Source organism: Tamandua tetradactyla, chromosome 2 (assembly GCF_023851605.1).
Source record: "Tamandua tetradactyla isolate mTamTet1 chromosome 2, mTamTet1.pri, whole genome shotgun sequence".
NCBI classification, from domain to species: Eukaryota; Metazoa; Chordata; class Mammalia; order Pilosa; family Myrmecophagidae; genus Tamandua; species Tamandua tetradactyla.
In genome coordinates this window covers 39,368,046-39,395,552 of record NC_135328.1, presented here as the reverse complement: position 1 = coordinate 39,395,552, position 27,507 = coordinate 39,368,046, and the positions used below count along the sequence as shown (strand labels likewise).

Sequence of the window (27,507 nt, the reverse complement as noted above, 5' to 3'; positions counted from 1 at the left end):
GCCAAGAATTTTGGAGAGTTAACAGGGTGGTTCTGTCCAGGGTCCCTCATGAGTTTGCAGGCCAGATAAGGGCTGGCACTGCAGTCATCTAGGTTCATGACTGGGCTGAAAGATCTGCTTCAAGGTGATTCACTTACATGGCCAACAAATAGGTAATGGCTATTGCCAGGAGGCCTCAGTTCCTTCCAACATGGTCCTCTCCGCAGGTTATGTGAGTGTCCTCTGGACATGGGAGCTGGCTTGCCCCAGAGTGAGTGATCCAAAAGAGACCAAAGTGAAAGCCCTAATGCCTTTTAACAGTTAGCTCCAGAAGTCACACACCATCATGTCTGCAGTTGTTTTATTGGTTGCATAGTTAGCTCTATTCAGTGCAGGAGGGGTCTGCAGAAATGAACATCAGGAAATGAAGATATTGGAGGCCATCTAGAGGCAGACTTAGTGTTGAAGTGCTTAGCAGGGTGCTTGACATGTTGTAAGTGCTCAACGTTAATTGTTAATATAGTTAGTATAATTATTACTATTACTACGACTTATATTAGGAGAACATATGCCATAATTCTTAAAGTTTGCAATCCTAGATTTTTCTGTTATAAATCACAGCCTAGGTTGTTATTGGTTGAAGAAGAGATAATCAAGAAGATTGGTAAGCAAATGAGAAACTGAATTCCTTGATTGTTATCTTTATAAATGAACAAATTTGTAAATCTATCCTTAAAAATTAAAAAAAATAAGTGAGGTAGCAATATTTTGTTCATAAAATATGCAAACAACATAACACATGCTACTTAATAACAAAAAAAAAGAACACAGAAAAGTTCAGAAAAAAGTTTTATGGGTATATGGGGTTTTGAAAATTTTGTAGAATCAGTAAAGACTTTTTGGGGAAAAGTCATCGTAACAAATTCCTTAAAGAATAAATTTGGGTAGCATAGAAAAGAGATTATGTTGGAAGGAACATAATGAGTTAAAGTATGGTGATGGGAAATCATAGGGTATTTCTGTGACAGGAAGCAGCACTGTTTTATTAGGCTGAAACATGGGGTGAAGATGGGAGTCTTAAGCTTAGACCCATGCAATATGGAAACATTGTGTGATTGCCCTGATTGAGGAAAAATTTATCAGGTAGTTTTTATAGGATGGACTAGAATTGTAAGAGAGTGTACACAGGGAGATCAATTAGGAGGCAATTGTATGAGGTACTTGAGATTCAATGACAATCTTAAAAAGACATGTATCAGGGAATGAAAAAAAACTTATTTTAAAGATAGAACTTATTACAGCATGGGGATATTGAATGAGTGTGAGCACTAAGGAAAAAGCATTAACCAAATACTCTCCTGGAGCTAAATGAGTTTAATTTAGTGGACATATTCTCTGTTTTCTTTATTCATTCATACCAAACCATTTTGTTAGTGTCTAGCAAATCTAGTTGCTATGAAAATTCTGTCAAAGGAAGATGAAGAAGACCTAATTTTTGCCCTATTTCTTTGCTTCTCTTAGCAGAGAATATCCTTAGGAGAGTTGTTTATGCTTGCTATTTTTGATTCTTCTCTTTCCATTCACTCAAACTCACTCCAGTCCAGTCTCTGCCTCCATCGTTCTATTAAAGCTCCTTGTGTCAAGGTCACCAAGAATTTCCATGTTATAAAGCCAATGGTTAATTCTCAGTTCTCAGTTTATTTGTACTTTCATAGCTATCTGACTCAGCTTATCTATTCTGCTCCTTCATACACTTTGTCATTCAGCTTCCTATGTACTTACCTCTCCTGATTCTCCTCTTGTTTCACTGGCTACTCCTTCATAATTTCCTCCTGGGTTCACCTTCTTCTTGTTTTTACCTACTTCTTAATGTTCGTCTCCCAGGGCTCAGTCCCTGATTTTCTCTTTTTTTAATCAACAATTTCTTGGTGATCTCCTATAATGCCCTATAGAAAAATATTATGTCTAGAGGCTTATGATCCCCAAATTTATATTTTTAACTGATACTTTTCTCCTGACTTCAAGTACATGCATCCATCTCACTACTCAATATATCCACATACATGTCAAATTGCCATTTCAAATCTACATGCTCGAAACTGAACTCTTAATCTGTCACTCCAAATCTGCTGTTCCCATAAGTTTTTCCATCTAAGTTGATAATATCTCTGACCTTGGGTTTGTCCTTGGATCTCCTTTTTCTCTTGTACCACCACATTCAATAGGTCACAAATCTCATTTGATCTACCTTCACGATATGTTCAAAATACACCTGGTCTGTATCAATTCATCTAGACTGCTATAGTTCTATAATTGTCCTCCAGCCCACCTCCTTTCCTCTCTCCACCAATCTAATTGCATTACAAGAAACAGAATGTAATTCATACTGTGCCACTTTTTTGTACAGAACACTTTTTGGTTCCACATTACAGCCTTTGTCCTTAGAATCACCTAGAAGGCCCTACTCACCTGTCCATTGCCATCACTATGTTATTGCTTTGATGTAACACTTTATCACGTCCTACTATGTTCATCTTTGCTCATTTTTTTTCTCTAAGCTGTTTTGCCTTTTTGCTGTTTGGAAATACATCAGGCACAGTCATATCTTAGGGCCTTTGCAATTGTCCTCTTTGCCTGAATTCTCCTTCCATCGAGATTATCAGGGTGATTCTCTCACCTCCTCAGGTCTGATGAATGTCGCCCTTATTTAAACTACCTACTTCCCCTAAGCATGCTCTATTACCTTTACATTCCACTTTGTGGTTTCCTGAGTTTTACTGTCTTGTAGTATGCTGTATAATATATATAAATTTTTTTCACATGGGCAGGCACTGGGAAGCGAACCTGGGTCTCTGGCATGGCAGGCAAGGACTCTGCCACTGAGCCACCACGGCCCGCCCTATAATGTTTTTTTCATTGTGTTTATCATCTGTCTCTTTACATTAATATGTACCCTTATGGAAGCAAAATCTCTGCCTCTTTGCTCCTAGAGGAATACATGAGATGGAGGAGATACTCAATAAATAATAATTGAATGAATCCAAACCCAATGTGGAGACAGATGCATAAGTGTAATATGTACAGCTATAACCAGTATAGCTATAGTAAAGGGGAAGAGCTAATCATCCCTGGATGAAAAATCTTCAGAAAAATGCTTACCTGAGTCAATTGTAAAAGTATGAATTTTGAGATGTTGATGATTTTAATAAGGATGCCAAATTTCCATTTATTCTCTCTCTCTGCAAAAGGATTTTTGATGAAGAATAGAAGAAATGTTGAAGAGTTTTTCTATCACAAGAAAGTACACAATTTGAACCCCAGATAATCCCACTTGAGTTAAATCTTGAGTTAACAATGTATGTGTTTAGATGTCTCCCACCCCCAGATCCTTCTGCCCAACTCCTATTAGTTCCTCAAGGCTCATATAAAATATAATCTTCTTCAAGAAGTCCCACTTGCCTCTCCTTAATCAGGAAAAAACACTTCCTCTTAAAATTTTTGTCCAACCCCTATTCTCCCTTATAATTTATAAACTCATTTTGGGCATAGACCTTTAGACTTATCTCTGTGTTCCCCACAGTTCATAGAAAGGGTCCTTGCATTCAGTTGTAAGTAAGCGATTATACTAAATTATTCCTTAAAACCCTGCCAAACTTACTAATATATTGGGATGTCTCACCCTATTTTCATCGCTATATTCAATTTTGGTGTACTACCATAGGACATAAAGAAATTGAATCTATGAATTCAGTTTTATGCACCTCTTGAACGAAAAAGTAGGAAGGGGAAAATAATTCAATGCCTACTGTGTTCCAGGAGAGGTACTGGTTTTTAAATATGCATTATCTCATATAATAATCAAAATAACACCATTGGGTAGATATGATTGTCCTTTTTTGTTTTGCAAATGAGAAAACTGAGTCTCATAAATGTTAAATGACATCTTGAAGGTCAGACATCCTGTAAGTGACAGAGCAAGAATTCTAACCCAGTTATGTATTATTCCACTAAATCATGATCCCCATGGCAAAGAAAATGAACAAATGAGAAGAGATGGGAAATTCAAAATGTTGAGAAAACAATGGGTTGCAATAAAATGGATATGATGAATGTCACATTGGGGCATAGTTTGTGGAACTAATTCCACAGTGTCAGAAACAATTGGTTCTGGGAAGAGTTCATGCTAAAGCTTAAAAGACAGGGAGCTATTCTTGACTTAGTCTTAAGTAAAATACTGGTGTCATCAGAGGCATTCAAAGAGGTTGCAAAACTAAGGCACAATTATGGTTATATGATTAAGTTTGACATTTTCACTGGAGATCATATCAGGTAGTGCTAGCATGATAAACTTTAAGAAAAAAACAGAATGAGTTAGAAACTGCCTGAAGGGAAAGGTAGAAAATTAAAATCCATAGAATCCAAGGGAAATGTGTTTAAGAATAACTTATAAGAATCCCTAAAGGTTTGTCAGCTACTGAGCAACCAAAAAATAGTAGCTAAGAGGATGATAATAGAATCAGATTGGCTGATTGCAGGAATTGAAGTTGATTCAGGTCAAAGGAGCCTGTTTTTAACAATATGACTAGTTATAATTCCAATAGTGAGAGATATACCTAAGGGGCAATAAAATAGAGAAGGAGAAAAGGATCTTGTTTTGTAGGTAGCTAAAATAAAACCCTGTACCTTATCAAATACTTTATGCAATCCCATATATCCTAAAGTTATGTAATATGAGAAACTTTATAGCTATTGTAGCAGAATATTAGGACTTTAACAAACTAATTTATTTTTCTTTCTGACCACATGTTTCTCAGCTTTCTTTGCACTGTATGTATTCATGTGATCGAACACTAGCCAGTGGGACATGAACAGAACTGATGTGTGCTACCCTAGGCTGAGCTCTTAAACCTCTTCCGTGTAGGATGCTCCATGTTCATTTCCCTTCCTTTTCATGCCAATGAGCAAGACACCTTTGGAAGGCATTATTTGACAATGATGGAAGCATAACATAGAAAGAATCCATACCAATGAGCTATCTAACAATTAGGTATATTTATGTCTTGAGTTTATTTGAGTAAGAAGAAAATGTCTATGTTGATAGTCCATTACATATTCTGGATTTGTGTTTACAGAGTTCAGAATTATCTTAACTAATATGAAATATGTTATCCAACCTCATCAACAGACAAATGGGAAGCAAAACTCCAGAAAAATCAGTATTAAGGTTAAGAACAGAATCAGGGCTTCTTAAATCTTTCCATGTGTAAGGTTAAGAGGTTGTAGCTATGAGAACAAGCGATTATAGCTATAAGCAGAAAGCCTGAGAGTGTCTGATTTGAATTAATTAGTGGGTATGTTATTTATTCAAGGAAAATTTCCAAAATCTTATATGGAAGATAAGTTTAGGACATTGAAGTTTGTGGTTTCAGCCTGAATTCCAAAGTTAAAAGGACTCAATGGAAGTCAAAGCTCAATGGAAGTAATCGTTTCTATGTGATAAAACCTAAATACAAACAACAGTGGTGACTACACAAAACCACTCAATGGTTTTGTAGGTCTTTACCCAAATTCTTGCTGATGGCCATTGCTTATTTATATATTAAATATATCTAATGAATGCTATCTTTGGAAATTTATGAGAAATTGTCATGAAAGCAAAAGTATCAATAATTCTTAAACCATCAGAGAATGTAGAAATAAAAAATTCAAATATATGCCAATACTATAAAATGAATCCAAGGCTAGGATTCAAGTGATGTAGGTTTTGATTCTGATTCTTCCCTTAATTTGCTGCACATTGAGAGATTCATTTAAATGTTTCAATATTTTATTTGTGAAGTGGGAATTATGAGTATTGGTTTATGCTGAAGACCAAATAGGTGGGATATATGTAAACACCACAAAAAGTACCATATGTCAGGGATATTAACTAAGCTCCACTATAGAAAATAGTTACTCATCATAGGTCAAAAGCCTGTTTCTACTTTAGAATCTTCCAAAATTGGGCAATACCTCTATGGTAAAGGACTTAAGCTTTTCAAATGACTCTAGAATAGATATTTCAGGACACGCATAAAAAAAACAGTCAATGTTTCTATTTTCTCTATTGCCTGATAATTGCAATGGCAATCAACACTCAGTTACACATAGCATTCCATCCTTTGACAAGAGATAGGAGTCTTTTTTTGTATGAATCTATCTGGTCTTTCAATTAATGTTTTTTCTTTGATATTTTTGAGTGGACAAAGACAGGGGCCCCTTTCCTTGTGGCTAAGACCCTGTAGTTTTTTCAAAATGGGGAAACATGTTCCAATCCCTTTTACTACTCTCTACCAAAATAAAATGTCTTGGTTAAACATGCCATGACATCATGACTGCCTTGTTCCCAGTGGGATATTAAAGGGCAAGTTTAGAAAACAAGATGGCATCATATCCAAACAAAAACATTTTTAGCATAAGATGCAGCAGATTTTAAATTTTCTATTCCCTCAATGTGGTCTGTTTTCTGGGACAAGTTTTACTTCGAATAAAGCCCAGGCAAGAAGCCTAGATAACAGTCAGTATATGCCAATGCCACCTGCTTCCAATGAGAAAGGCAATAATAGGATATGGTGATATCCTAGTGTGTCATGTCTATTAAGAGACTCACCAGAGGGTCTCAAACAGAGAAGTACAGCACTGGGAATTGCTATCATCTGTAGCTTCCATCTATTCACTAATGAATAGCAGTCAGAGGAGTAGAGAATATATTGGTATCATCTATACTGAGGTAGAGATCAGGAGGTGATCCAATCTAGTTAGTTTGAAAACAATTAGTTTTGATACAACCTGGGGAAATGCTTATTAAGTTTAAGGAACTGGGCAGTGCAATAGCAGATGAAATTCTGGACAGATGATTGCAAAAAGGTACTGGATAAAATTATGGTTTTAATGACTCTACCTGCTGATGGCTGCTGAATTAGTTGAAAGCTTTTCATGAAAGAGATGGATGAATCATGGCAGGAGTCACAATAAAGATTTCAGACATTGGCGTGCCCTGACAGATGGAAAAGTGAGTTTTAGACAGAGAGAGAACTGTATTTAGCTGCTACATAAACCATTCTCACAGATTATATTTTCAAGTTAATAATACTGAAGAGAAGAAATAGAAACAGTTTTGCAAAGGGGGATTGACAATTTCAGGACAATAGGGATATTTTAGATTTTAAGAATGTTATTAAAGAAAAACAAAGAAATGAAAGGGATGATATCCATTGGGGAAGGTGTAATTATTTCTTACATTGTAGATGTAGAAACAAGATTCAGATAATGTAGATAAACTGCTACCATGTGAAACTTTTGGTCAGTTTTGCTTTTATAAGCCTAAAGATGCCTAAGGCCCACTGCTATATTAGTAGACTTCCAATTTCTGTAGAAAATTGTAAAATTTGCAAGTATGACTATGAAATACATCATAAAAACATATGCGTGCACCATTGTCAGAAAGATATATTTCCCTCATTGTGACAAATGCGATATGTAATGCTTGAAATTTCTGAAAGATAATTTATATTTAAAAGGCATGCCAATTTGCTTTTTAAAATCTTATCTCAGGGCAGTGGTGGCACAGTGACAGAGTTCTCGCCTTCCTGCTGGAGACCCAGGATTCCTGGTGCTTGACCATGCGAAAAAAAAAAAAAAAACTTAAACATTTTTTACCATCTTTTAAAAAATTGGCCACTCATTACTTATGTATCTGTACAAATACACATATACATATCTATTTACTAAGAGTTTCTGATGTTCACTCAGATATTCGTAGCTTGAATTAGATCAAAAACATTTGTACTTATTCAGAAGATGGCAGACACACAGAAGGTAAGTTTTAGCTTGCTCTCTCTCTCTCTTTCTTTCTCTTTTGCTCTAAGTCTCTCTCTCATTCTCTTTCTCTTTCCCCCTAGGCTTACAGTATGAAAGGTACTTTGCAAACAGTCCATAATGCCAATAAAATATTTCTGTTTTACCAGTGTTCAGCCTTGAGCATCTCCAGAATAAATTCACACATGACCTTTGTTATAAACAAATGCCATCAATTTCACAAATATATTAAAAATGCCCGAACTTTCTGACTCCTGAGCTCCACCCCTCAAAATCTATTCTAAGGAAATAACACTAAGCACAGATAAAGTATTATGGAACCAATCCCATAACAAATGAAATATTAACTTTTATAACACATTATTTTGAAATATTAGCTACCTATCAAAATATGTATAATGAATTTGTAATAAAAAGAAAAAAAAGCTGTATATGAAATTAATGTTGTCAATAAAGTAGGATAAAATTCACATATAGAAATTGATTGCAGTTAATCAAAAACTGGATGGAAATGATCTAAATATGACCAATGGCCAAGACATTGAATCATAGGATAAGATTTTCTCTCTTCTTTTTAGTTCTGTGTACTTTTCCAAATGTTTGTCTATTACCTTTACAATGCACAATTCCTGAAACAATTTTTAAACTAACTAACCAATTCTTAAATCATTTAAGACATTGACCACGTGCAAAAGGTACAAAATCCAATAGGAACAAAAGGTTGAAAATGAAACTCAAGGCCTCTCCCATCTACCCCTTTATGACATCCCTCCCTTCCCTTCCTTCCTTGGAATTCAGTAATTTATAAGCATATTTCTGGGGATTGATCTTTGTATTAATATGTCTTGGTATGGTTCTTCAATTAGTGATGTAAGTTCTCTTCTTCTTTTAAAATGATCTTTATTTATCTTTAGTGATAGCTCCAGAAATGAAACTGAGGTCTTACTGTCTTCTTTGTAGATCATTGTCCTTTTATGATTTCTCCCTCCCTCAAAATTAGATTTATTTTGCATTGTTCTGAAAGATAAAACTGGAGTTAAAAGAGCTGAAGTTATCATAGGGAGGCATATTTCAGATGACTCCAATGAAGTGCTTTCTAATAGAAGCAATAATGATGGAAGCTTCTATTTCCATGATCATTTACTATTTCTAATGACCCTTTCTCATGGGCTGCTGTATGAGAAACTGAATCTCTTCAACTGGGAGATATTCAAAGAGGGCCTGGAATGATCCATTAGCTATGCTGTATGAGGAATTGTAAATATATGAAAGGGAAGGTTTCGAAAGTTTTTAAGATTGCTTCTAAGTCCAACATCCTCTTTTGTTTTGGGGTTGAGAATTTAGTTAACACCCTAATGAATTTACTGTGGAGGATTCAAAAAATCACTTAGCTATTAGTTTGCTACACTATAAAATGAGTGAGTGAAAATAGTCATGTCAAAAGGATATTGCACAGATTAATTAGCTGATGTGCACAGTGATAAAGATTACTCAATACCAGGTCTAATAATAAAGGCTGCCAAAAGGTCCAGCTGTTTTTTTCCCATTTACCCAAGTCTTTGTAATGGCACAATGGAGGGCAAAGGGTGAAATGGTCAAAATTAAAATAATAATAATAATAAAGAGTATATAACACACAAATGCAAATTCTTAGCACACACGCGCCTGTGCACACGCGAACAACTTAATTAACCTATAGAGACCTCTGTCACCCAATAGTCTAGAGGCAGATAGATGAGACAGGATATTGAAAAGGGATTGTGATGTGTAATGAGGAAAGGATCTGCAGATAACTAGCATATCTTGGTATAGCTTTTTTAAGTGGCCTATTTTTGCACTTTTAAAAATAACTTGATTTTTTTGCAAGAGTTTTAGGTTTGCAGAGTAACTGCAAAGGTAGTTCACAGAACTCCCAGGTACACTGCATCCAATTTCCCCTATTATTAGCTTCTTTCTTAGTTGTTATAATTACTGAACCAATATTGATTATTTAAAAATTAAAGTGGACCCTCTCAAAGGCAAGTCTTAGCCAAGAAGAGACAAGGAGACATCAGGGAAAAAAGATGAATCTTTATTGCAGTGTAAGCCAGGGGAGATCAGGAGATTTAGTCTCAAATCTGCCTTTCTGAACTAGAGAAACATGGGTTTTTATTAAAATCAAACAAAGGGAGGTGGAGACAAGTATGTTTGGGATATTGGCACATGGTGATTCACTAGTAAATAACTACATTAGCAAATGAAGGTTAACTACTGCTATCAGCTCTTCAAACATTTAAATTAAAGACTGCTAGCTAACTACTTCTGCTAATTGGTCCTTTGTTGTGATAGGTGGGGCCCATTGTGTTAATGGAACTTGTAATGGCCCAACCTCTCCCTTTCTTTTTGGGTCTGGGGTTTCTTTTACCTGTTGTTCCTGCTCACTTCAATTCCATTGGCAGGTATTTTATGTTCCAGGATCGCTTTAAGTTCATGGTCCTTCTTTCAGTGCATGCACAGCAAAATTATTTAGTCTGCTTATTAGATAAAAGGGACTCTCTGCAATTATATCTCCGCATTCCAGGAACCAGGGGGGGGGCAGTTCTAGGGGGCTAGTACATAAGGTTAATATGTGAAATGCCAGTCGGTTTCAGTCCCTTTCATTGTTATTACCTAAAGTTCATACTTCAGATTCCCTTAGTTTTTACCTTTTTCTGCTCCAGGATCCTATCCAGGCTACCATATTGCATTTAGTCATCATGTCTCCTGAAGCTCCTGTTGGCTGTGACAGTTTCCAAGCTTGCCTTCTCTTTGATGACCTTGACAGTTTTGAGGAGTACTGGTCATGTATTTCGTAGAATGTTCCTCAATTGGGATTGTCTGATGTTTCTCTCAAGTGTAGATTGGGGGTTATTGACCAATGCGAGGAAACCACAGAAGGGAAGTGGCATTTTCTTCACATCATGTGAGGGGTACATTCTGTCAGTGTAAACTATCCCTGCTGATGTTGTTGTGTTCATCGTGCTGAGGCAATGTTTCTCAGTTTTCTACACTGTTAAGTTACAATCCCACCCCCACCCCCACCCCCTCTTCCACACTCTGCTATTTGGAAGGATGTTGCTATATAAAACCGACTCTTAAGAATTAAGAAGTTATGCTTCATTTCCTTGAAGGTGGAGTATATACACAATGATTTGGAATTCTTCTGCAGGGTAGATTTGTCTCTTCTTCACCATTAATGTATTTATCCAATTATTTACTTATATCCTTGTGGACTCATGGCTATTTTTTTTATACTTGGGGTTATGATCCAATATGGCTTTGTATATGTTGCTTCTCAGATTGCTCCAGCTTTGACCAGTGGAAGCTTTTCAGTTGGCTTCTTTGTCCCTTTGACATATGTCTGTCATTTGGGGAGTTTGGGTTGAAATTTTTTTTTTTTTGAGTACTTACACACTTTCTGTTACTACAAGATGCTCCAGACTCATCTTGAGTATGTCCTGCCTCAGTCCTTAACTAGTCCATTTCTCCAAAGAGTGTTGGTTGGTTTTATTTGAGATTGTTATTAGACATATCCTTGCACTTTTTAAGCTGTTTTAAAGTTTTCTACTTTCTGAAATTATTCATGGGGAGTTTCTGCTGATGATGGAGAAAAAAAGTTTTCATATGTGTTGGATTTTGGTAAGCTAAAAAATGCCACAGATATGAAAAGGATGTGTACTGTGCATGTATAATATAGGATATAGGCTGAATGACTCTGAATGACTACCACTGGTAGTATTTGCACATGATCTAATGGGCAGTGATCAAAGAAATAAGGATAATTTTACAAATACTTACTCAGAGTCACTTTCATTCACTAGGATTATTGATTTCCAACTATCTCAAAATCAGCAATACTCTGTCCTTTTCAATGGCTCTAATTCTTCTGATGTTATCTATACACTTAACTTGCCAGGACTTATTTATCAAAATACAAATGTCTCCATAAATATTATGAGTATCTTCTGCTGGGTCTCAATGTTTTTTGGTTTTCTACTATGTTCTTTCCAGATGAGTTCTTAACATGATTAGTTATAATCACCTAATTTTGAAGAGTGTAAACATTTAATTGGTGATGAAAAGACCTTAATAGTAGACCAAAATAGGTGAATATTTTGGCCAGAAATTTTCATGCAAAAAATAAAAAGCCACTATAGCCATGGAATAGTGGATATTGAAATAATGGCTGAAATCTTCCCCAAATTAGCAAAAGACAAGAATATACACATCCAAAAGGTTCAACGAACTCCAAACAGGATAAATCTGAATAGACACATAACATGATATATTATAATCAAACTACTGAATGCCAAAGATACAGAGAGAATTCTGAAAACTGCAAAAGAGAAGCAACATATCTCATACAAGAGAGCTTCAATAAAATTGAGTGTCAATTTGTCATTGGAAATCACGGGGGCGAGAAGGTAGTAGGGATAAGATATTTAAAGTGCTGAAAGCAAAAAACTGCAAACCAAGAATATTGTACTCAGCAAACTCTTCTTAAGAAATGAGAAAAAGATTAATATATTTTCAGATAAGCAAAACTGAAAGAGTTGGTCACTAGGCAGTCCCTACAAGAAATGCTAAAGAGAGGTTGAAAGGAAAGGACAATAGATAATAGATCGAAGCTGCAGGAAGAAATAAAGACATCCAGATATGGTAATGACTGGAGTAAATATAAATGCTAGTACTATTGTAGGTTTGGTTTATAATCCCGCTTTTTACTTCCTACAGGATCTAAACGGCAAATGCATAAAATGTAATGAGAAATCAGTGGTTTTGGACTCGTAATATATAAACACATAATTTGGAACAAGAAATACACAAAGTAGGAGTACAGTTAGATATAGGAACATGGTTTTCGTATACTATTGCAGTTAAGTTGGTATTAAAGCAAACGGGATTGTTATACATTTGGGATGTTAAATTTAAGCCTCATGGCAACTAGAAAGACTATGTCAGAAAATCTGTAAACTCATAGAGGCAGAAATTAAAACACAAGTTGCTAGGGGTAGGGACCATGGAGAATGGGAAGTTAATGTATAAAGGGCATAGGTTTTCTGTTTATGATGAGAATATTTTATTGATGCATGGTGGTGAGGGTACCACCACACTGTGAATGTGATTAATCCTGCTGAATGGCATGCTTGGGGAGTGGCTGAGATGGGAAAGTTTATGTTGTATATAGTTTCCATAATTAAAAACAAACAAACAAAAAGAAGCAATTAAGGCGACAATGGCAATTAAAGGCAATACATGATCCTGGATGGAATCTCTCAAGGGAAGACAGAATATTCAAAATTATTGGAACATACAAAAAATGGATATAGACTGTTAAATTTAAATTAATGTTAAGGTTCTTGACCTGGATAATTGGACTTAAGGTGGGTACATAAGTGGTTCTTAGGAAATGTATATGGCAGTATTAAGTGTTCAAGGAACATGATGTACATAACCTGTACTGTAAGTATTCAGAAAATATATTGATAAATACAAAGATAAGCAGGAAAACAGATAAGTAAATGGATAGATAGCTGTATTGATAAATTGATTGATAGTTAGAATGACACAGTTTAAATGTGGCAAAATGTTAAGTCAGGTATCTGGGAGGATAGGGTCATGTTGGAGTTCTCTCTATGGGGTCTGAATTACTTTTGTAATTGTCCTGTAAGTTTGGAAATATTTCAAAATAAAACAATTAAAATTATGTTTAAAAGATAACTCTCCCCCAAAATAAATTCTTTATTTGAACCCATTTTTTTATGCTTCAATGAAAGATTAATTTATTGAGTTCCCCCTAAATATGATGGCATCTGCTCTGTAGATACAGGAAAAATGGGTTTCCCAACTTTTCCTCTCCTCCCAATGCACAGAAGTAGAGGAGAAGGAAATAGTATCATTCACAAAAACTAAGATCACAATAGGCCAGGAGTTGTGATAATACTGAACTATCAGAGTTGAATTACTGGGAGAGTGATTGCTATATAAATTGTTCTAGTTTGCCAGCTGCTGGAATGCAATGTACCAGAAACGGAATGTCTTTTAAAAGAGGAATTTAATAAGTTGTTAGTTTATAGTTCTAAGGCTGAGAAAATGTCCCAGTTAAACAAGTCTATAGAAATGTCCAATCAAAGGCATCTAGGGAAAGATACCTTGGTTCAAGAAGGCCAATGAAGTTCAGGGTTTCTCTCTCAAGTGGAAGGGCACATGGTGAACACAGTCAGGTTTCCTCTGTCATCTGGAAGGGCACATGGCAAACATGGTGTCATCTGTTAGCTTCTTTTCCTGGCTTCCTGTTTCATGTAGCTCCCCAGGAGACATTTCCTTCTTCATCTCCAAAGCGCTGGCTGATGGACTCTCTCCTTTATGGTGCTGCAGTATTCTCTGCTCTCTCTGAATCTCCTCACTCTCCAAAATGTTTCCCCTTTTATAGGACTCCAGAAACTTCTCAAGACCCAACCAAATGGGTGGAGACATGGTGTCATCTAATCCAACTTAACAACCACTCTTGATTAAATCACATCATCCAGGGAGATGATCTGATTACAGTTTCAAACATCCAGTATTGAATAGGAATTATTCTACCTCTACAAAATGGGATTTAGATTGAAACATGGCTTTTCTAGGTGACATACATCCTTTCAAACCAGCACAATAATCCATCAGGCCAAGTCCAATCATTACTTAAAATATTTTATGAGTGATGTTTAGTTTAAAAATCCATGGGAACATTTCTCCACAGAGCTGTGTTTTAAAAACATATATTAACACTAATTAAAATGTAATATATTACAGATTTGAAATTCTTTTGAAATCTAAGCTAACATTTTAATAGGTAGCATTTAATATTATGAATGAAGGCTTTAAACACACAAAGTAATCCCATAATAAAATATATTTTCTTATAAAAATTAACTATATTTTCTCGCCTGTCATACGGAAGACCCGGGTTTGATTCCCAGCCCATGTACTTTCCAAACAAACAAACATAAAAACAAGTAAAACAAATGAAAAACAAAAATTCAACAAATGGTGCTACAATAAGGGGATACTCACATGGAAAAAATAAAATGTGACCCCGCCATACAGCATACAAAGAAAAAAAAATAAAGAGCAGCTATTTCATCCAAGAAACTATTCTTTGGCCATGTTCTCGCTGTAACCCTGATTCTTGAATCTCCCTTAAAGGTTAGCATCAGCTTTGAATAAATGCACTAGCAGTGTCCCTGGATCACTGTAGTTTGTATGGACCTATGAAAATGACTGATATTTATGAACAAAATTTTCTGTAATACTGTTCTGACACATCATTTTGAGCAAAAAATGTTTCAGAAATGATGTTTGCTATATCCCCTTTTACCCTAGATATGGCACTTATCATAATAATTGTACAGCTCTCATTAATCTTCAAAATACAGTCATATATATGATTGAATCTGATCATTTCACCTTTTTTAGAAAATGAAGCCCAGTTTTGCTATCTCAATTCTACAGGTAAGGAAACAGAATTGTCTATGATCATCTGGCAAATCAAGTCATAGGATTGAGTTTTGAATTCCAACGAGATACACATTCCAGGCAATGCTCCTATTTGATGTTACTGTTTAACTGCTCCTTTGGTTTCTGTTTATTTTCCCTCTTTTGGATGCCCGGGGCTATAGATTGAGGTGGTCGTAAGCAGATTGTTCAGAAGGTTTTAGCTGTGATATAGAACTACACTGAAATCTGTTCATCCTTTATCCATCACCGATGTCCTCGCACCAGGCTACACTGTCTGTTTATTGGGCAGGTGTACCAGATCAATATCTCAGAACAATTTAAAAGGCATAATTTGGGACGCAAATAGGTATCACAAAGGGTAATCCATCATTCCTCCAACTGATTTGTGCATTTTTGAAAATGAAAGCAGTGCTGCCAGGAGGTGTAAAATAATGTTTCCATGACAATTTTGGAACCCAGTTTCATTCCCAACTTGGCCATTTCATCTCTAAAACAAACTACTATTTTTCCTTGTGTAATAATGTTGAGATCTGTGCCCAGTTCACAAGGGCATTGTGCAGCTTATTAAATATAGGTAATGTGTTTTGGAACTGTCCTTGGAATGAATGAGGCTGATGCAAAATAAGATTAACCTTTGTTGTGTGGCTGTTCTGAGTCTGATCAAATGCATAGCATATCTTTTTCAAAATGTACATGGGAATATCTGCAATATATGCAAATGTTAATAAACTTCCCCTAGCTTTTATGATCCCTGTTAGGGCATGGCATATTTTAGTCATATTGTCAAAAGTGGTTGAGAGTCACATTTGGTTGTGCATAATGTACATAAGAGAGAAAGGTATTTTCTCCATCTGAGAAAATTCATTTTATCACTTTGAATGATTTATGCCCTGGATGGGGGAAAGGGAAGTGCAGTCAGCATGAAATTGAATCAATTTACTTAAAGCAGACACCACAGCAACCTGCTACCTCCACTAATAGTAATAGTAATTATAATTACGTTTGAGGTTATTAATACCTTAGAAAAGCTATATAACAACTGAAAACACCTTAACATTCCTATCGATTCCAAGCAAGTTTTGGTCCTCTTGTTAAACAATCAATTATTCATTCACTCATTCATTCATTCATTCATATCTGCATTCAATAAATATGTTTTGAACACCTACTTTGTGCCAGGTCCTATATCAGTGCTTGGAGATACAATAATAAACGAAAACAGATAAAGACTCTGTGTGGGTTTGAAAGTATTATGTATCCCAGAAAAGCCATGTTTAATCCTGATTCAATAGTATAGGCTGGGAAATCTTGATCAGATTATCTCCATGGAGATGTAACACACCCAATTGTGGGTGTGACTTCTGATTAGATGGAGATGTGACTCCACCCATTCCAGGTGGGTCTTGATTAGTTTACTGGAATCCTTTAAAAGAGGGAACATTTTAGAGAGAGACAAAGACGACAGAAGCCTCAGAGCAGACAGAAACTTCAGAGCAGAGCTGACACAGAGACGCAGATGTTTGAAGTTGCTTGGAGTCCAGCAGATGTTGCCATGAGATGTTAAGCAAGCCAGAACCTGGAGAGAGCCAAGGGAAGCCAAGAGATGAAAGCCAGCCCCAGAGAAGCAAAGTGAGGAACCCCCACAGGAACAGAAGCTAAAAGCAATGGAGCCCGGGAGCAAGGGACCAACAGATGCCAGCCACATGAGTACCCAGCTGGCAGAGGTGTTCCTGCCCCTTCGGCCTTTCTTGAGTGAAGATAACCTCTTGTTGGAACCTTAATTTGGACGCTTTCACTTCCTTAGAACTGTAAACTTGTAACTTACTAAATTCCCCTTTTAAAAGCCTTTTCAGTTCTGTTATATTGCATTCCAGCAGCTTACAAATGAACTCAGATCCCTCTCCTCAGTGAATGTGTGTTTCTGCTTATTAGTTTACTCTTACTTTATTATATTAAAATACATCTGGTGGTGGTAACTGATTTTGGAGAAAAAAAGAGTAGTGCAAAGAATGGGTCAGTGTGTGTGTGGGTACAGGATTGCATTTTTAAATGTCATGGTTAGGAAAAGGCACTATGAAAAAATGAAATTATGCAGAAGCCTAAGGGATGGGACTGAGCCATGTAGATTCCTAAGGTAAGAGCATTTCTTGCAGAGAAGAAAGCATATCGTATCTGAGGCAGATATTCATGCTTGGCAGGCTTGGGTCATGCATCCAGAATTGAGTGAGTGGAGGGGACAAGGGGGATGAGTAGGAAGAGATAAGATGAGAGATAAGTGTCAGGGGGGTTGCTGCAGATCTCAGGGCATTCTGGGCCATTGTCAGGGTCTTTGGAGTATGATATGGAGAGGCCAATGAAGTAAGGGAAATGGAGAAGACCCTGTCATACTAGAAGTCAAGAGAGAAGAGAATTTCAATAGTACTCTATTTTTATCACATTGTATCAAAAATAATTTGTTAACTAACTTTTATATTCACAAGATTATAAGCTCTATGTGAATAACCACGTGTTTGACTTATTCTCCAATTTTCCCTCAGCAACTAGTCTAGTGCTTGCCTCATAAAGGACACTCAATAAATGTGTATTTTTTAAATGGATGAATAAATTTTCTAGTTTAATGATGTTTGTTTGTCATCCTTCCATTCTATAGATGAGGTAGAGAACACCAAAAGAGGCTAAGGGACTTCAAGAGGCCCCTTCAGGTTTTCAGAGCCTATATCCAGTGCTCCTTCTGGTATTGACAATAGAGCCCTAAATTCTCAGAGTAAATGCCTAGGATCTGGGACTCTCCCTGCCTTCTTAGATATCGGAAATATCCAAACCTTACCTGCTGCTTATTGCTGGCTTTGAATATACCTCTTCGTGCCAATTTTGCCTCCCCACTCTCAGATGTCACCAGCTACCCTGCTGAATTCTCATCTTGCCAGGCACAGCCTCGCTTAGGCATCAAATGGCCAGGGTAAACAAATAAGAAATTATCACTTGGAACAAACATCTGATTATCTCAGCAGCAATTGCAATGAAAACAGAACACAGGAAAGGGTAGCTGCCTGCTTCACTGCTTTTATTCCAGGCTCTGATTGTTATGGAATGAGGTGGCCTTTCCACCTGGCATTTGATCATAGGGCCAGGTGGTGCCAGGTGGCCTGGACCATAGGAAAGAACTTGGAACATCTGTGACCCACCCATCCAGGCCCTGATGAGTCCCCTCAAGTCCCCAGGGTGCCCTAATCTTGAAAAAATAAATAAAAGAAAGAAGAATCCTAGGGATCTTGTCTAGGATCCTGGTTCTACAATGTTTATGCTGGTAATCTTAAGCAAATTATTTTTCTTCTCTGAGATATCATTTCATTGTTGGTAAAATTCTGATAATAATGCCTAACCAACAAAGTTGTTGTAAGACTTAATGAAAGATTATGTGGAAATAACTAACTATAGTAAAGACCACAGAATGTTGGTTGACTGTAATACAAATTAGAATTTATAATGTCCAGCTTATTAGAGTTCTCCAATGGGGTTTGGGGATAATGCATATTCAATTAATAAAATATTATGCTGCATTGCATGGACACCATATAGGGAGATCTTTCTGTGCCTGAGGGCAGAATTTTGCTATTATTGAGTGCCCTACTCTTCTAATATTGTCCAATATTTCTTCATAACCTTTGTGAGAAAACTATTTTGCCATTTTACATATGTGCAATTTCTGTACAGTGTGTATTATGGTTTACGTTGGTTTGAAAGGATGTATGTAACCTAGAAAAGCCATGTTTTAATCCTAATCCTATTTTGTAAAGGCAGCTGTTTCTTCTAATCCCTATTCAGTATTGTATGTTTGAAACTGTAATTAGATCATCTCCATGGAGATGTGACTTAATTAAGAGTGGTTGTTAAACTGGATTAGGTGGAGGCATGTCTCCACCCATTTGGGTGGGTCTTGATTAGTTTATGGGAATCCCACAAAAGGGGAAACATTTTGGAGAAAGCTGAAGATTCTGAGAGAGCAGAGAATGACATAGCCAAGAGAAGCAGAGAGTCCACAAGCCTGAGACCTTTAGAGATGAAGGAAAATGTCTCACAGGGAGCTTCATGAAACAGGAAGCCAGGAGAGAAAGCTAGTAGATGACCCCGTGTTTGCCACATGCCTTTCCAGATGAGAGAAAAACCCTGACTGTGTTCACCATGTGCCTTTCCACTTGAAAGAGAAACCCTGAACTTCATCAGCCTTCTTGAGCCAAGATATTTTTCCCTGGGTGCCTTAAATCAGACATTTCTATAGACTTGTTTTAACTGGGACATTCTCTTGGCCTTAGAACTGTGAATTTGCAACTTACTAAATTCCCCTTTTTAAAAGCCATTCCGTTTCTGGTATATTACATTCTGGCAGCTAGCAAAGTAAAACATGGTTTATGTGGGTAAGGTATGTGACATTTTGACTTCATACTAGAGGTAAGGGGGGTGCCCCACCCTTGTTGACTACTGATGGATCTTACTCGTTATAATCAGCTGTGGTTAATGGCCATCTTTTTTCAGAACTGATTGAGAAAAAACAAGGTGAGTGGTGGTGGTGACATAATCAAATTTTACATTGATCTGTGAAGACAAGCTGGGAATTTGATTAATAAGGTTCTCAGAGACTATTTATTCTATGCCTCTGAGGATAGATGGAGCAGAAAGAGAGCAATGCTAGGCAAGAACTCCTCTGGGAATCACATCTAGCAGGTTAGACAATGCTGGTTCCAAAGGTCCTTCATGCAAAATTGAAAAGGCACCCCTTACTGCAAATACTTTACTGCTAACCGCCAGGAAGTCATGATGAATATATAATTGTGCAATAATTTTGATCTAAATGGTGGTCCCAGAGTTCAATTTGCACAACCATAAGTTGCAGCCCTTAAAATGAGAAACATTTAATCTAGAAATTTGGCTATATTTGGTTGTTAAATTGCAGAAAGGGGAAGTTTTTTAAAGATATATTGGTGTTTCGGTTTGCTAAAGCTGATGAATGCCGTATACCAGAAATGGATTGGCTTTTACAACGGGGATTGATTATGTTTCAAATTTACAGTTCTAAGGCCATGAAAATGTTTCAATTAAGGCATCGATGAGATGATACCTCAGCACCTGGAACACCTTGGTCAGCTGGGAAGGTACCTGGCTGGCATCAGCTGGTCCATGCTCTGGTACATTGCTTTCAGCTTCTGATTCCAGTGGCTTTATCTCTGCGTCCTGAGGGTCTTCCCTTAGTGTCTCTGGAGGTATTTTTCTCTATAAGCATCTGTGGGTCCTCTCTTAGCTTCACCAGGGCAAAGCAGGATTTCATCTCTTAGCCTCTCTCAGCTCACTCTAGGTTCTGGGTCTTATTGGTTCCGAGGGTCCTTGCTTACTATCTCCCAGGCCATTTCTGTTTGAGCTTCCTCTATCCTTGAACTCTCTTAACGGACTCCAGTAAGTGGATTAAGACCCATCTTGAATGGGTGTGGTCACATCTCCATGGAAACAACCTTATCAAAATTCACAACCTACAATAGATCTTCTCCCGCATGATTGGATTAAAAGAACATAGGCTTTCCTGGAGTACGTAACGCATTCAAACCAGCACAATTGGCTTTATCTTAGTATTCAATACTCAGTAACCTATGTTGTTGTGTTTTATGACAATTCTGATGATTAGTTTTACCTGAGTATCAGATGATAGTGATAAGAAAAAAAGAAGACTATTTTATGAAATATATAGTATGTGCCTGACACTGTTGACAATTGTTTTACAGAATTGTCTCATTTACTTTTCAGAAAAAAACAGTGAGGTTGAGGCATTATTTATCCCATTTCACGGATGAAGGGAATGAGGCTCAGAGAGGTTAAAAATTTGCTAGCATGTGGCAGACTGCTATTTGAATTTAGGCCTTACTTTAAAGCTAGTAATAGTGAGCATAATAGAACACAAAAACAAAACACACAAAATCCACTGCTTCTTCCCTTGATCTACTCTAGCTGTGTTAGCAATTCACACGCTGATCTTACATAAGCCACCCTTTCCCCTGACGCCTCTTCCTCATCTGTAAAAGTATGGAAGCATTCTAGGTCCTTGCTGGTCAAACTGGGGTGCTAGATAAGTGGCAGCTCCTGGGACTTTGTTAGAAATGCAGAAAATCAGGTCCCACCCAGACCTACTGTATCAGAATCTGCATTTTTGGCAACACTCAACAATGACTCCTTCACAAATTAAAGTTTGAGCAATTCTTATTTAGGTCATTGAAGTCTTCTCCATTCTAATATTTTTTGATTTTCAGATGACATTTGTCTGTAGTTCTTTGCTCTAAATGAGGAAGCATGTTGCAGTAAAAAGCACATGATTTGGAATCAGGAAGTCTAGGTTCAAATCCAAACTACTCGTTATCATCGGTGTCATCTTCGTCCCTTATGTTCTCTGGGGAAATTGAAAGTGGCCTGTGTCAGCTTTCAGCCCCTCATTTTCTACTGATAAGAAGGTCCTGCCTGCCTCCTCAACTCCTGGGTCAGAATGTGGAGTTTAGAGTCAGGCTTGCTCACATTTTAGGAGGATGCAAGCCCTTTTCCGTCATATGCCTCACCACAAGTCATAGAACCAATCCTGTCTTCCCTTCTAACCCTGAACTCTATCACTGTGTGGCATCAACAAATTTACTTTAGTGCCCCCTGCTCTCTGGCTATCACTCTGGGAAGCTCTGATTAGTTGCATCCTAAAGGATGACAAATAGATACAGGAACTATTTCTATTTTTGTGGTGATGCTGCTCTGTGATTAGATTCCGGAAAGAGGGCAAGCCTGTGGTGAAGTATGAGTAACCTCACCCCAACCCTTTAGCAATTAGAATAAAATTTTAAAATCGTCAGTGCTTTGAGGGCATCTATTCTGGGGTTGGACCACCCCTGCTTTTCAAATCCTATTTTAAACTTTTCTCTTTAGCTAGCAAGCTGTGGCAAATATCATTTCCTCATCATTACTCATCCTCCTCTGAGTCCACGTCTGTTCCAGGGTCCACATCTGGAGAGCCAGAGGTAAACTGAGGCAACTGGTCACCTCAGGAATGCTTCTACTAGATTCCACCATGTGTGACACAGATGAAGATGCTGTAGCTAGGACAAGAGTGCAGATAAGAAGCAGGAATGAAGAGAATGTGGTAGGGAGCAAGAAAGATGAAGGTACAGACTGTGAAAGAGGTGAAGGGTGGCGAAGAAAGAATAAATGCAGAGTTAGAGAAGAGCAACAAATGAGTACAGCAATTTAATTGGAAGAAGGCTAGGTATCAAGTGTGAAAGGAAGAAAGAACAGAAATAAAATAAGATAAAATGCACCAGTGGTGGCTCAGTAGCAGAATTCTCACCTGCCATGCAGGAGACCCAGGTTCGATTCCCAGTGCCTGACTATGCAAAAAAAAGAAAAGCTCAATAAAGAGAAGACATGAAAGGAACCAGGACTCAGTAAGCTTGAAATGCATGATCGAAAGAAGAGTAAGAGCCTATCTGAGAAAGAAACTCAAAAGAAAGATACAAGAACTAAAGGGAGAGGTACAAAAGCTCAAGGTTAGGATGGCCTTATAAACTGTTATCCAAACTTTGAGAGTCAGAGTGGTAGGAAATAAGAATGACACTAAGACAGCAGAAGAAAACGGACTATTACAGGCAAATTGGGATATGTGATCAGCCTCAAAGCTCTTAAAATTTGGAATTACTTCATCCCTACCTTTTATTATCACTTGCTCTTAACTCTTGATTTAGGGTTTGCATAGACCTCATTGCAAGACAAGGGGTCTGCAGTGTAATGTAAGATGTGTTAAAAGGAAAGGGAAAGGGCTAATGTGCTTGGGCTGGGAATTCTTTTCCAAGAAATAAAATACAAATTTCACTCAAGTCTAGTGAAGTGATTTTACTGCAAAACGTTGTGTAGCTGTGTCTGCCCATGGCTGAGTGCTGTGGGCAAAAATTTGTGCATGTGTAAAAAAGCCACTCTTAGTATAAGTTCAGATAGGTCCAGTTCTGCAATGAATCTTAATTCTGTACCAAAATATATCTCTAATGCATCCACATAATTATTTCCAGCACCACTCTCATCATTTCTCTGTGCAATCTTGTATCAGAAGCTTTCAAACTGTTTGCCTGCTGCTTTCTCTACACCTGACTATCTTGCTTTATACTGTCCAGAAGGAGCACAGTCTCGATCTGACCATTCCTCTCTTCTCATGAAAGTCAAGCCCTCCAGTGCCAGCATCAATGGTCAAAGTCACCAAAGCCCACACCGACTTGGCTCTTTACTATCTGGCTACTGTCTATATCATCTTCTATTACTTATTCTCCCTTATCTTTAACTTCAGCCTGCTGTCAACCAAATACTTATAAATATGTGCTCCAGGTTGCCCTTTCCATCCATGAGAGTAGAATCTCTGTCTGACTATGTCATCACTTCACTATCCTGGAGCCTGCTGCAGTGACAGGCATGTAATAGGCCTTTGATAATTACCTTTTTAATGAATGAATGAAGCAATGAACTCAGGCTTTGGAATGAGAAGATCCATATCATAGTTAAATAAAAAAACAGAGTTAATACCCAATTACCCAAAAGCAAAACAAACATAGCTAGGTGCAGCAGTGACAAGCTCATCACCCAACCAGGTCTTAATAATTAAGGCTTATTATCACTTTTATGTAAGAGAAGAAAAGTGCAGGGGATCAGCTGCAGGATGGGGTCCACAATGTCTTTTCTGACACTTTAGGGGAAGGGATAAGTCATTTACCTCCAATCTCCAGAGCCTAAATCAAGATCAGAAACATTACAGTTCCCAAGAATAATAAAATTCATTAACAATAGACTAGGTATCCTAATTAACTTAACAGTTTTCTCTTAAGTGCTATTCTCTGTACTGAGTTCTGGATCAGAGAATATAGCTACATAGCCTTCACTTAAAGTCATTTTACTTCATTTTTTTAAAGCCTCAAAATCCCTTTTTTTATTTTTCTGCATGGGTAGGCACTATCGAACTGGGTCTCCAGCATGGCAGGTGAGAATTCTGCCATTGAGCCACCGTCAACCACCCTCAGAATCCTTTTTTCAAATTAAATCTTACCCATGAGCTTCAATATACAAAACAGATAAGAGAGGTACTCCTTTGTTTGAGATGAGTGACTGGATCAGAGATCTAACCAATAGGCATCATCTCCAGTTTCAAAAGTTCTTGAGGTAATTCCTTGAGCAAAGTTAGAAAACAGTGGTTAATAAGTCAAAGGAATAGAGCAGGGTCAGAATTTGCAGAGGGGGTGATGGACTCTGCACTTGATGTTAGAAAACTCGATGACAACACTGGAAAGCAATCAAGATTCCTGGGTTCCAGCCTCTGCTCTGCCAATGCTTGTATGCAGAGATCCATAGACAAGTCTTCTATCTATCATCTAGCTAGCTAGCTCTATCCATTATACACTTTCATCGTCTGTAAAATAAGTTTAATAACACCTGTCTCTCCTACCTTGCTGAAATAGAAACCAGGACATGCTTTCCTTCTAAACCTTATTGTAGCTTTGGAATGTGGCTTAACCAGTACTTCAGACAGCCAGAACCAACCAAGTGGCAACTGGACCTTATTTTCACCTGAGAGTTAGATGGTCTTGGCATTTCTTTCTAGTTCAAGAAGCTAATTATTCCTTAATATCACTCACAACTGAAACTTATTTCCCTTCCCATTATTATGAGAGATATATTGTCCAAGATTTCTATTACTTCATTCCTGAGACAGTAAAAAGCTTTCATGAATGGCTTCCTTACTTCTAGTCTCTTTTCTGTAACTACAGTGGAATATTCCAAAACCGTAACTAGCTAGAGGTATGATTTTGGATGATGTTAGTATTAACCCCCCTGTAATATCACTCAAATAACTCTTGGATGCAGAAGAACCATAACTCCTTTATTATCAATGGATGTGTTTGGATTGTTAACATGGTCTATAAACTATGCATAATCTAGCCCAGGCCTACCCCACTCCTCATTTCACTTACCTCACCTTCTCTCCTTCTCCACCCTCTAAGCACAAATGTCTTCCTTCAGAGCCTTAATTATAAGCCATTCTCCTGCTAGCCTTAGGCTCTTAGACATCCTATTCCCTCTGCTAACAGCCTCTCCTTTTTGTATAATTTTGCCTAAAAATCTCCTAATCATATTTCAGATCTCAGATTCAATGTCACTTATGTAGAGGAAATTTCCCTGACTTTCTAGGCTAACATAAAAGCCCTTATTTCACAATTTTATGCTTAAAGATTCAGCACAGTGCATAGAAATAATTAAATCATGGATATTAATATCTCTGACAAAGAATTAAAGTTACAAGGGAGCAATTGCTCTCTTACAGATGCTCCTCTTTCTTGGTTATTATTGTGTTCTCATATATCAGCACATAGGAGGTCCTCAAGAAAAATTGGTGAAATGAGGAATGAGGAAACTATCATCCAGAGTAATTGAATCACCTGTCTCAATTACATGTGCCTACTTATAATGACAGCCCAGGTACAGTTTTCTAATCCTATATCAGACATATATTTGTGTAAGTATATTAACCCAAAGTACCACTATTTCTTTGCTTTTCAGTTTATTATATGAAAGAAAGAAGGAAGATTGAAAAATTGGGAGATGGATGGAAGAAATAAAGAAAGAAGGAAGACAGGAAGGAAAAAAAGGATGGAGAGAGGGGGAGGAAAATAGAGAGAGAGAGAAAAGGAGATAGAGGGAGAGTGAGAGAGAAGAGAGGAAAGAAGAAAAGTAGAAAGAAGTCTAAATAAAGGACTAATCACAAAGGGAGTTATGGAAGTAAGACATCTCCCTAATAATTGTCTCTATGGAACCTTTAGTATTTAACTAAGCAAACAACAATAATAAAATTTAAAATTGATATTGGGGTAAGGAAAAAAATAAGACTGGGATAAAAATAAGACCAGATGTTAATGATCAGCAATAATTCTTACTCTCAACTGAGGCTTAAGGGTTCTCAAATGGAAGATACTCTGGGATCTGAGCTTAAGATTATTCCTGAAGACTTCAATCATAATAATAATTTAAAAAGCATAGAATTGGACTTCTGGTTGACTAAGATGGTGACATAGAGAGCTCCAGGGTTCTTATCCCATAGAACCTTTAAACAACTGAAAATAACTGACACAGCCACCTTCTTCAGACTCTGAAAAACAGTTAAAGGGTTGCAGTAACTGGGCAAATGTCAAATCAAGAATACACATCTTAAAACTGGCAGGAGAAACTTATAGTGCCCTTGCTAATCCCTCCACCACTTCTTCCCCAGTTCAGTATGGAGTCAGTTTGCATTCCCATTGTTGATCCTTAGCCCTGTTCCTGAGGGAGCAGAGTAGCCTATATGTATATACTGGTGTGCCTGTGTGTCATTGCTTGTCTATCAGGAGGCAACCTCAAAGAATGAACCAGACACTGGCTTATGGCTCAACTTTCTAGAATTCACACTGCAGGCAGAGGCAGCTTGTAGGACAGCAAAAGCAGGATAAGAAACAAAGAAGTCTGGGGCAAAGCACTATTAATTGTAAGACATAATGTGGATTCCAGTACATGAGGGAGTCCTTAAGGCCACCCATAAGCACAAGTCTAGGAAAAGACACAGGCTCACAAAAAATGGAAAGGTGTGACTCACCTCATTCAGGTTGGGCCTTTATTCTCTTACTGGAATCTTTTATAACTGGAATGAATGTGTGTGTGTGTGTGTGTGTGTGTGTGTGTGTGTAGAGAAAGACAAAGACATAGAGAGGAACACGTAGACACAAGAAGTAGAAATCAATGACATTTTAAAGAGAAAGGAGAGACCATCAGACACTACCTGTGGCAGAAGACCTAAGGATCTCTGACAGCCCGTCTTTGGGAAGAAACCATCACCTTGATGATACCTGATGTGGGTATTATCATGGCCTTAAACTGCAAGCTAATAAATACCCATTGTTAAAAGCCAGCCCATTTCATGGTGTCTGCTTTGAGCAACCTAGCAAACATAAACAAATATATTCAAGCAGATAAAGGAAAACATAGAGAAAGAACTAAGGGATATCAGAAAAATGATGAATGAGCAATAAGAGAATCTCAATCATGAGGCGGAAATTTTAAAAAGGAACCAAG

The 27,507-nt window shown here is 37.3% G+C and overlaps 1 long non-coding RNA gene across 2 annotated transcripts; it reads right to left on the bottom strand.

Annotated features, from left to right (window-relative positions):
* Window positions 1-27,299, bottom strand: LOC143659779 (uncharacterized). 2 transcript variants are annotated; one of them, XR_013163722.1, is made up of 5 exons: window positions 27,215-27,299; window positions 6,920-7,015; window positions 3,139-3,218; window positions 1,762-1,925; window positions 1-381 (listed from the first exon to the last, which is right to left on the bottom strand). It is a non-coding gene; the product is annotated as an uncharacterized LOC143659779 (long non-coding RNA). The 2 variants fall into 2 exon arrangements; XR_013163726.1 differs by lacking the exon at window positions 27,215-27,299 and adding an exon at window positions 26,340-26,460.
* Window positions 27,300-27,507: the final 208 nt, after the last annotated feature.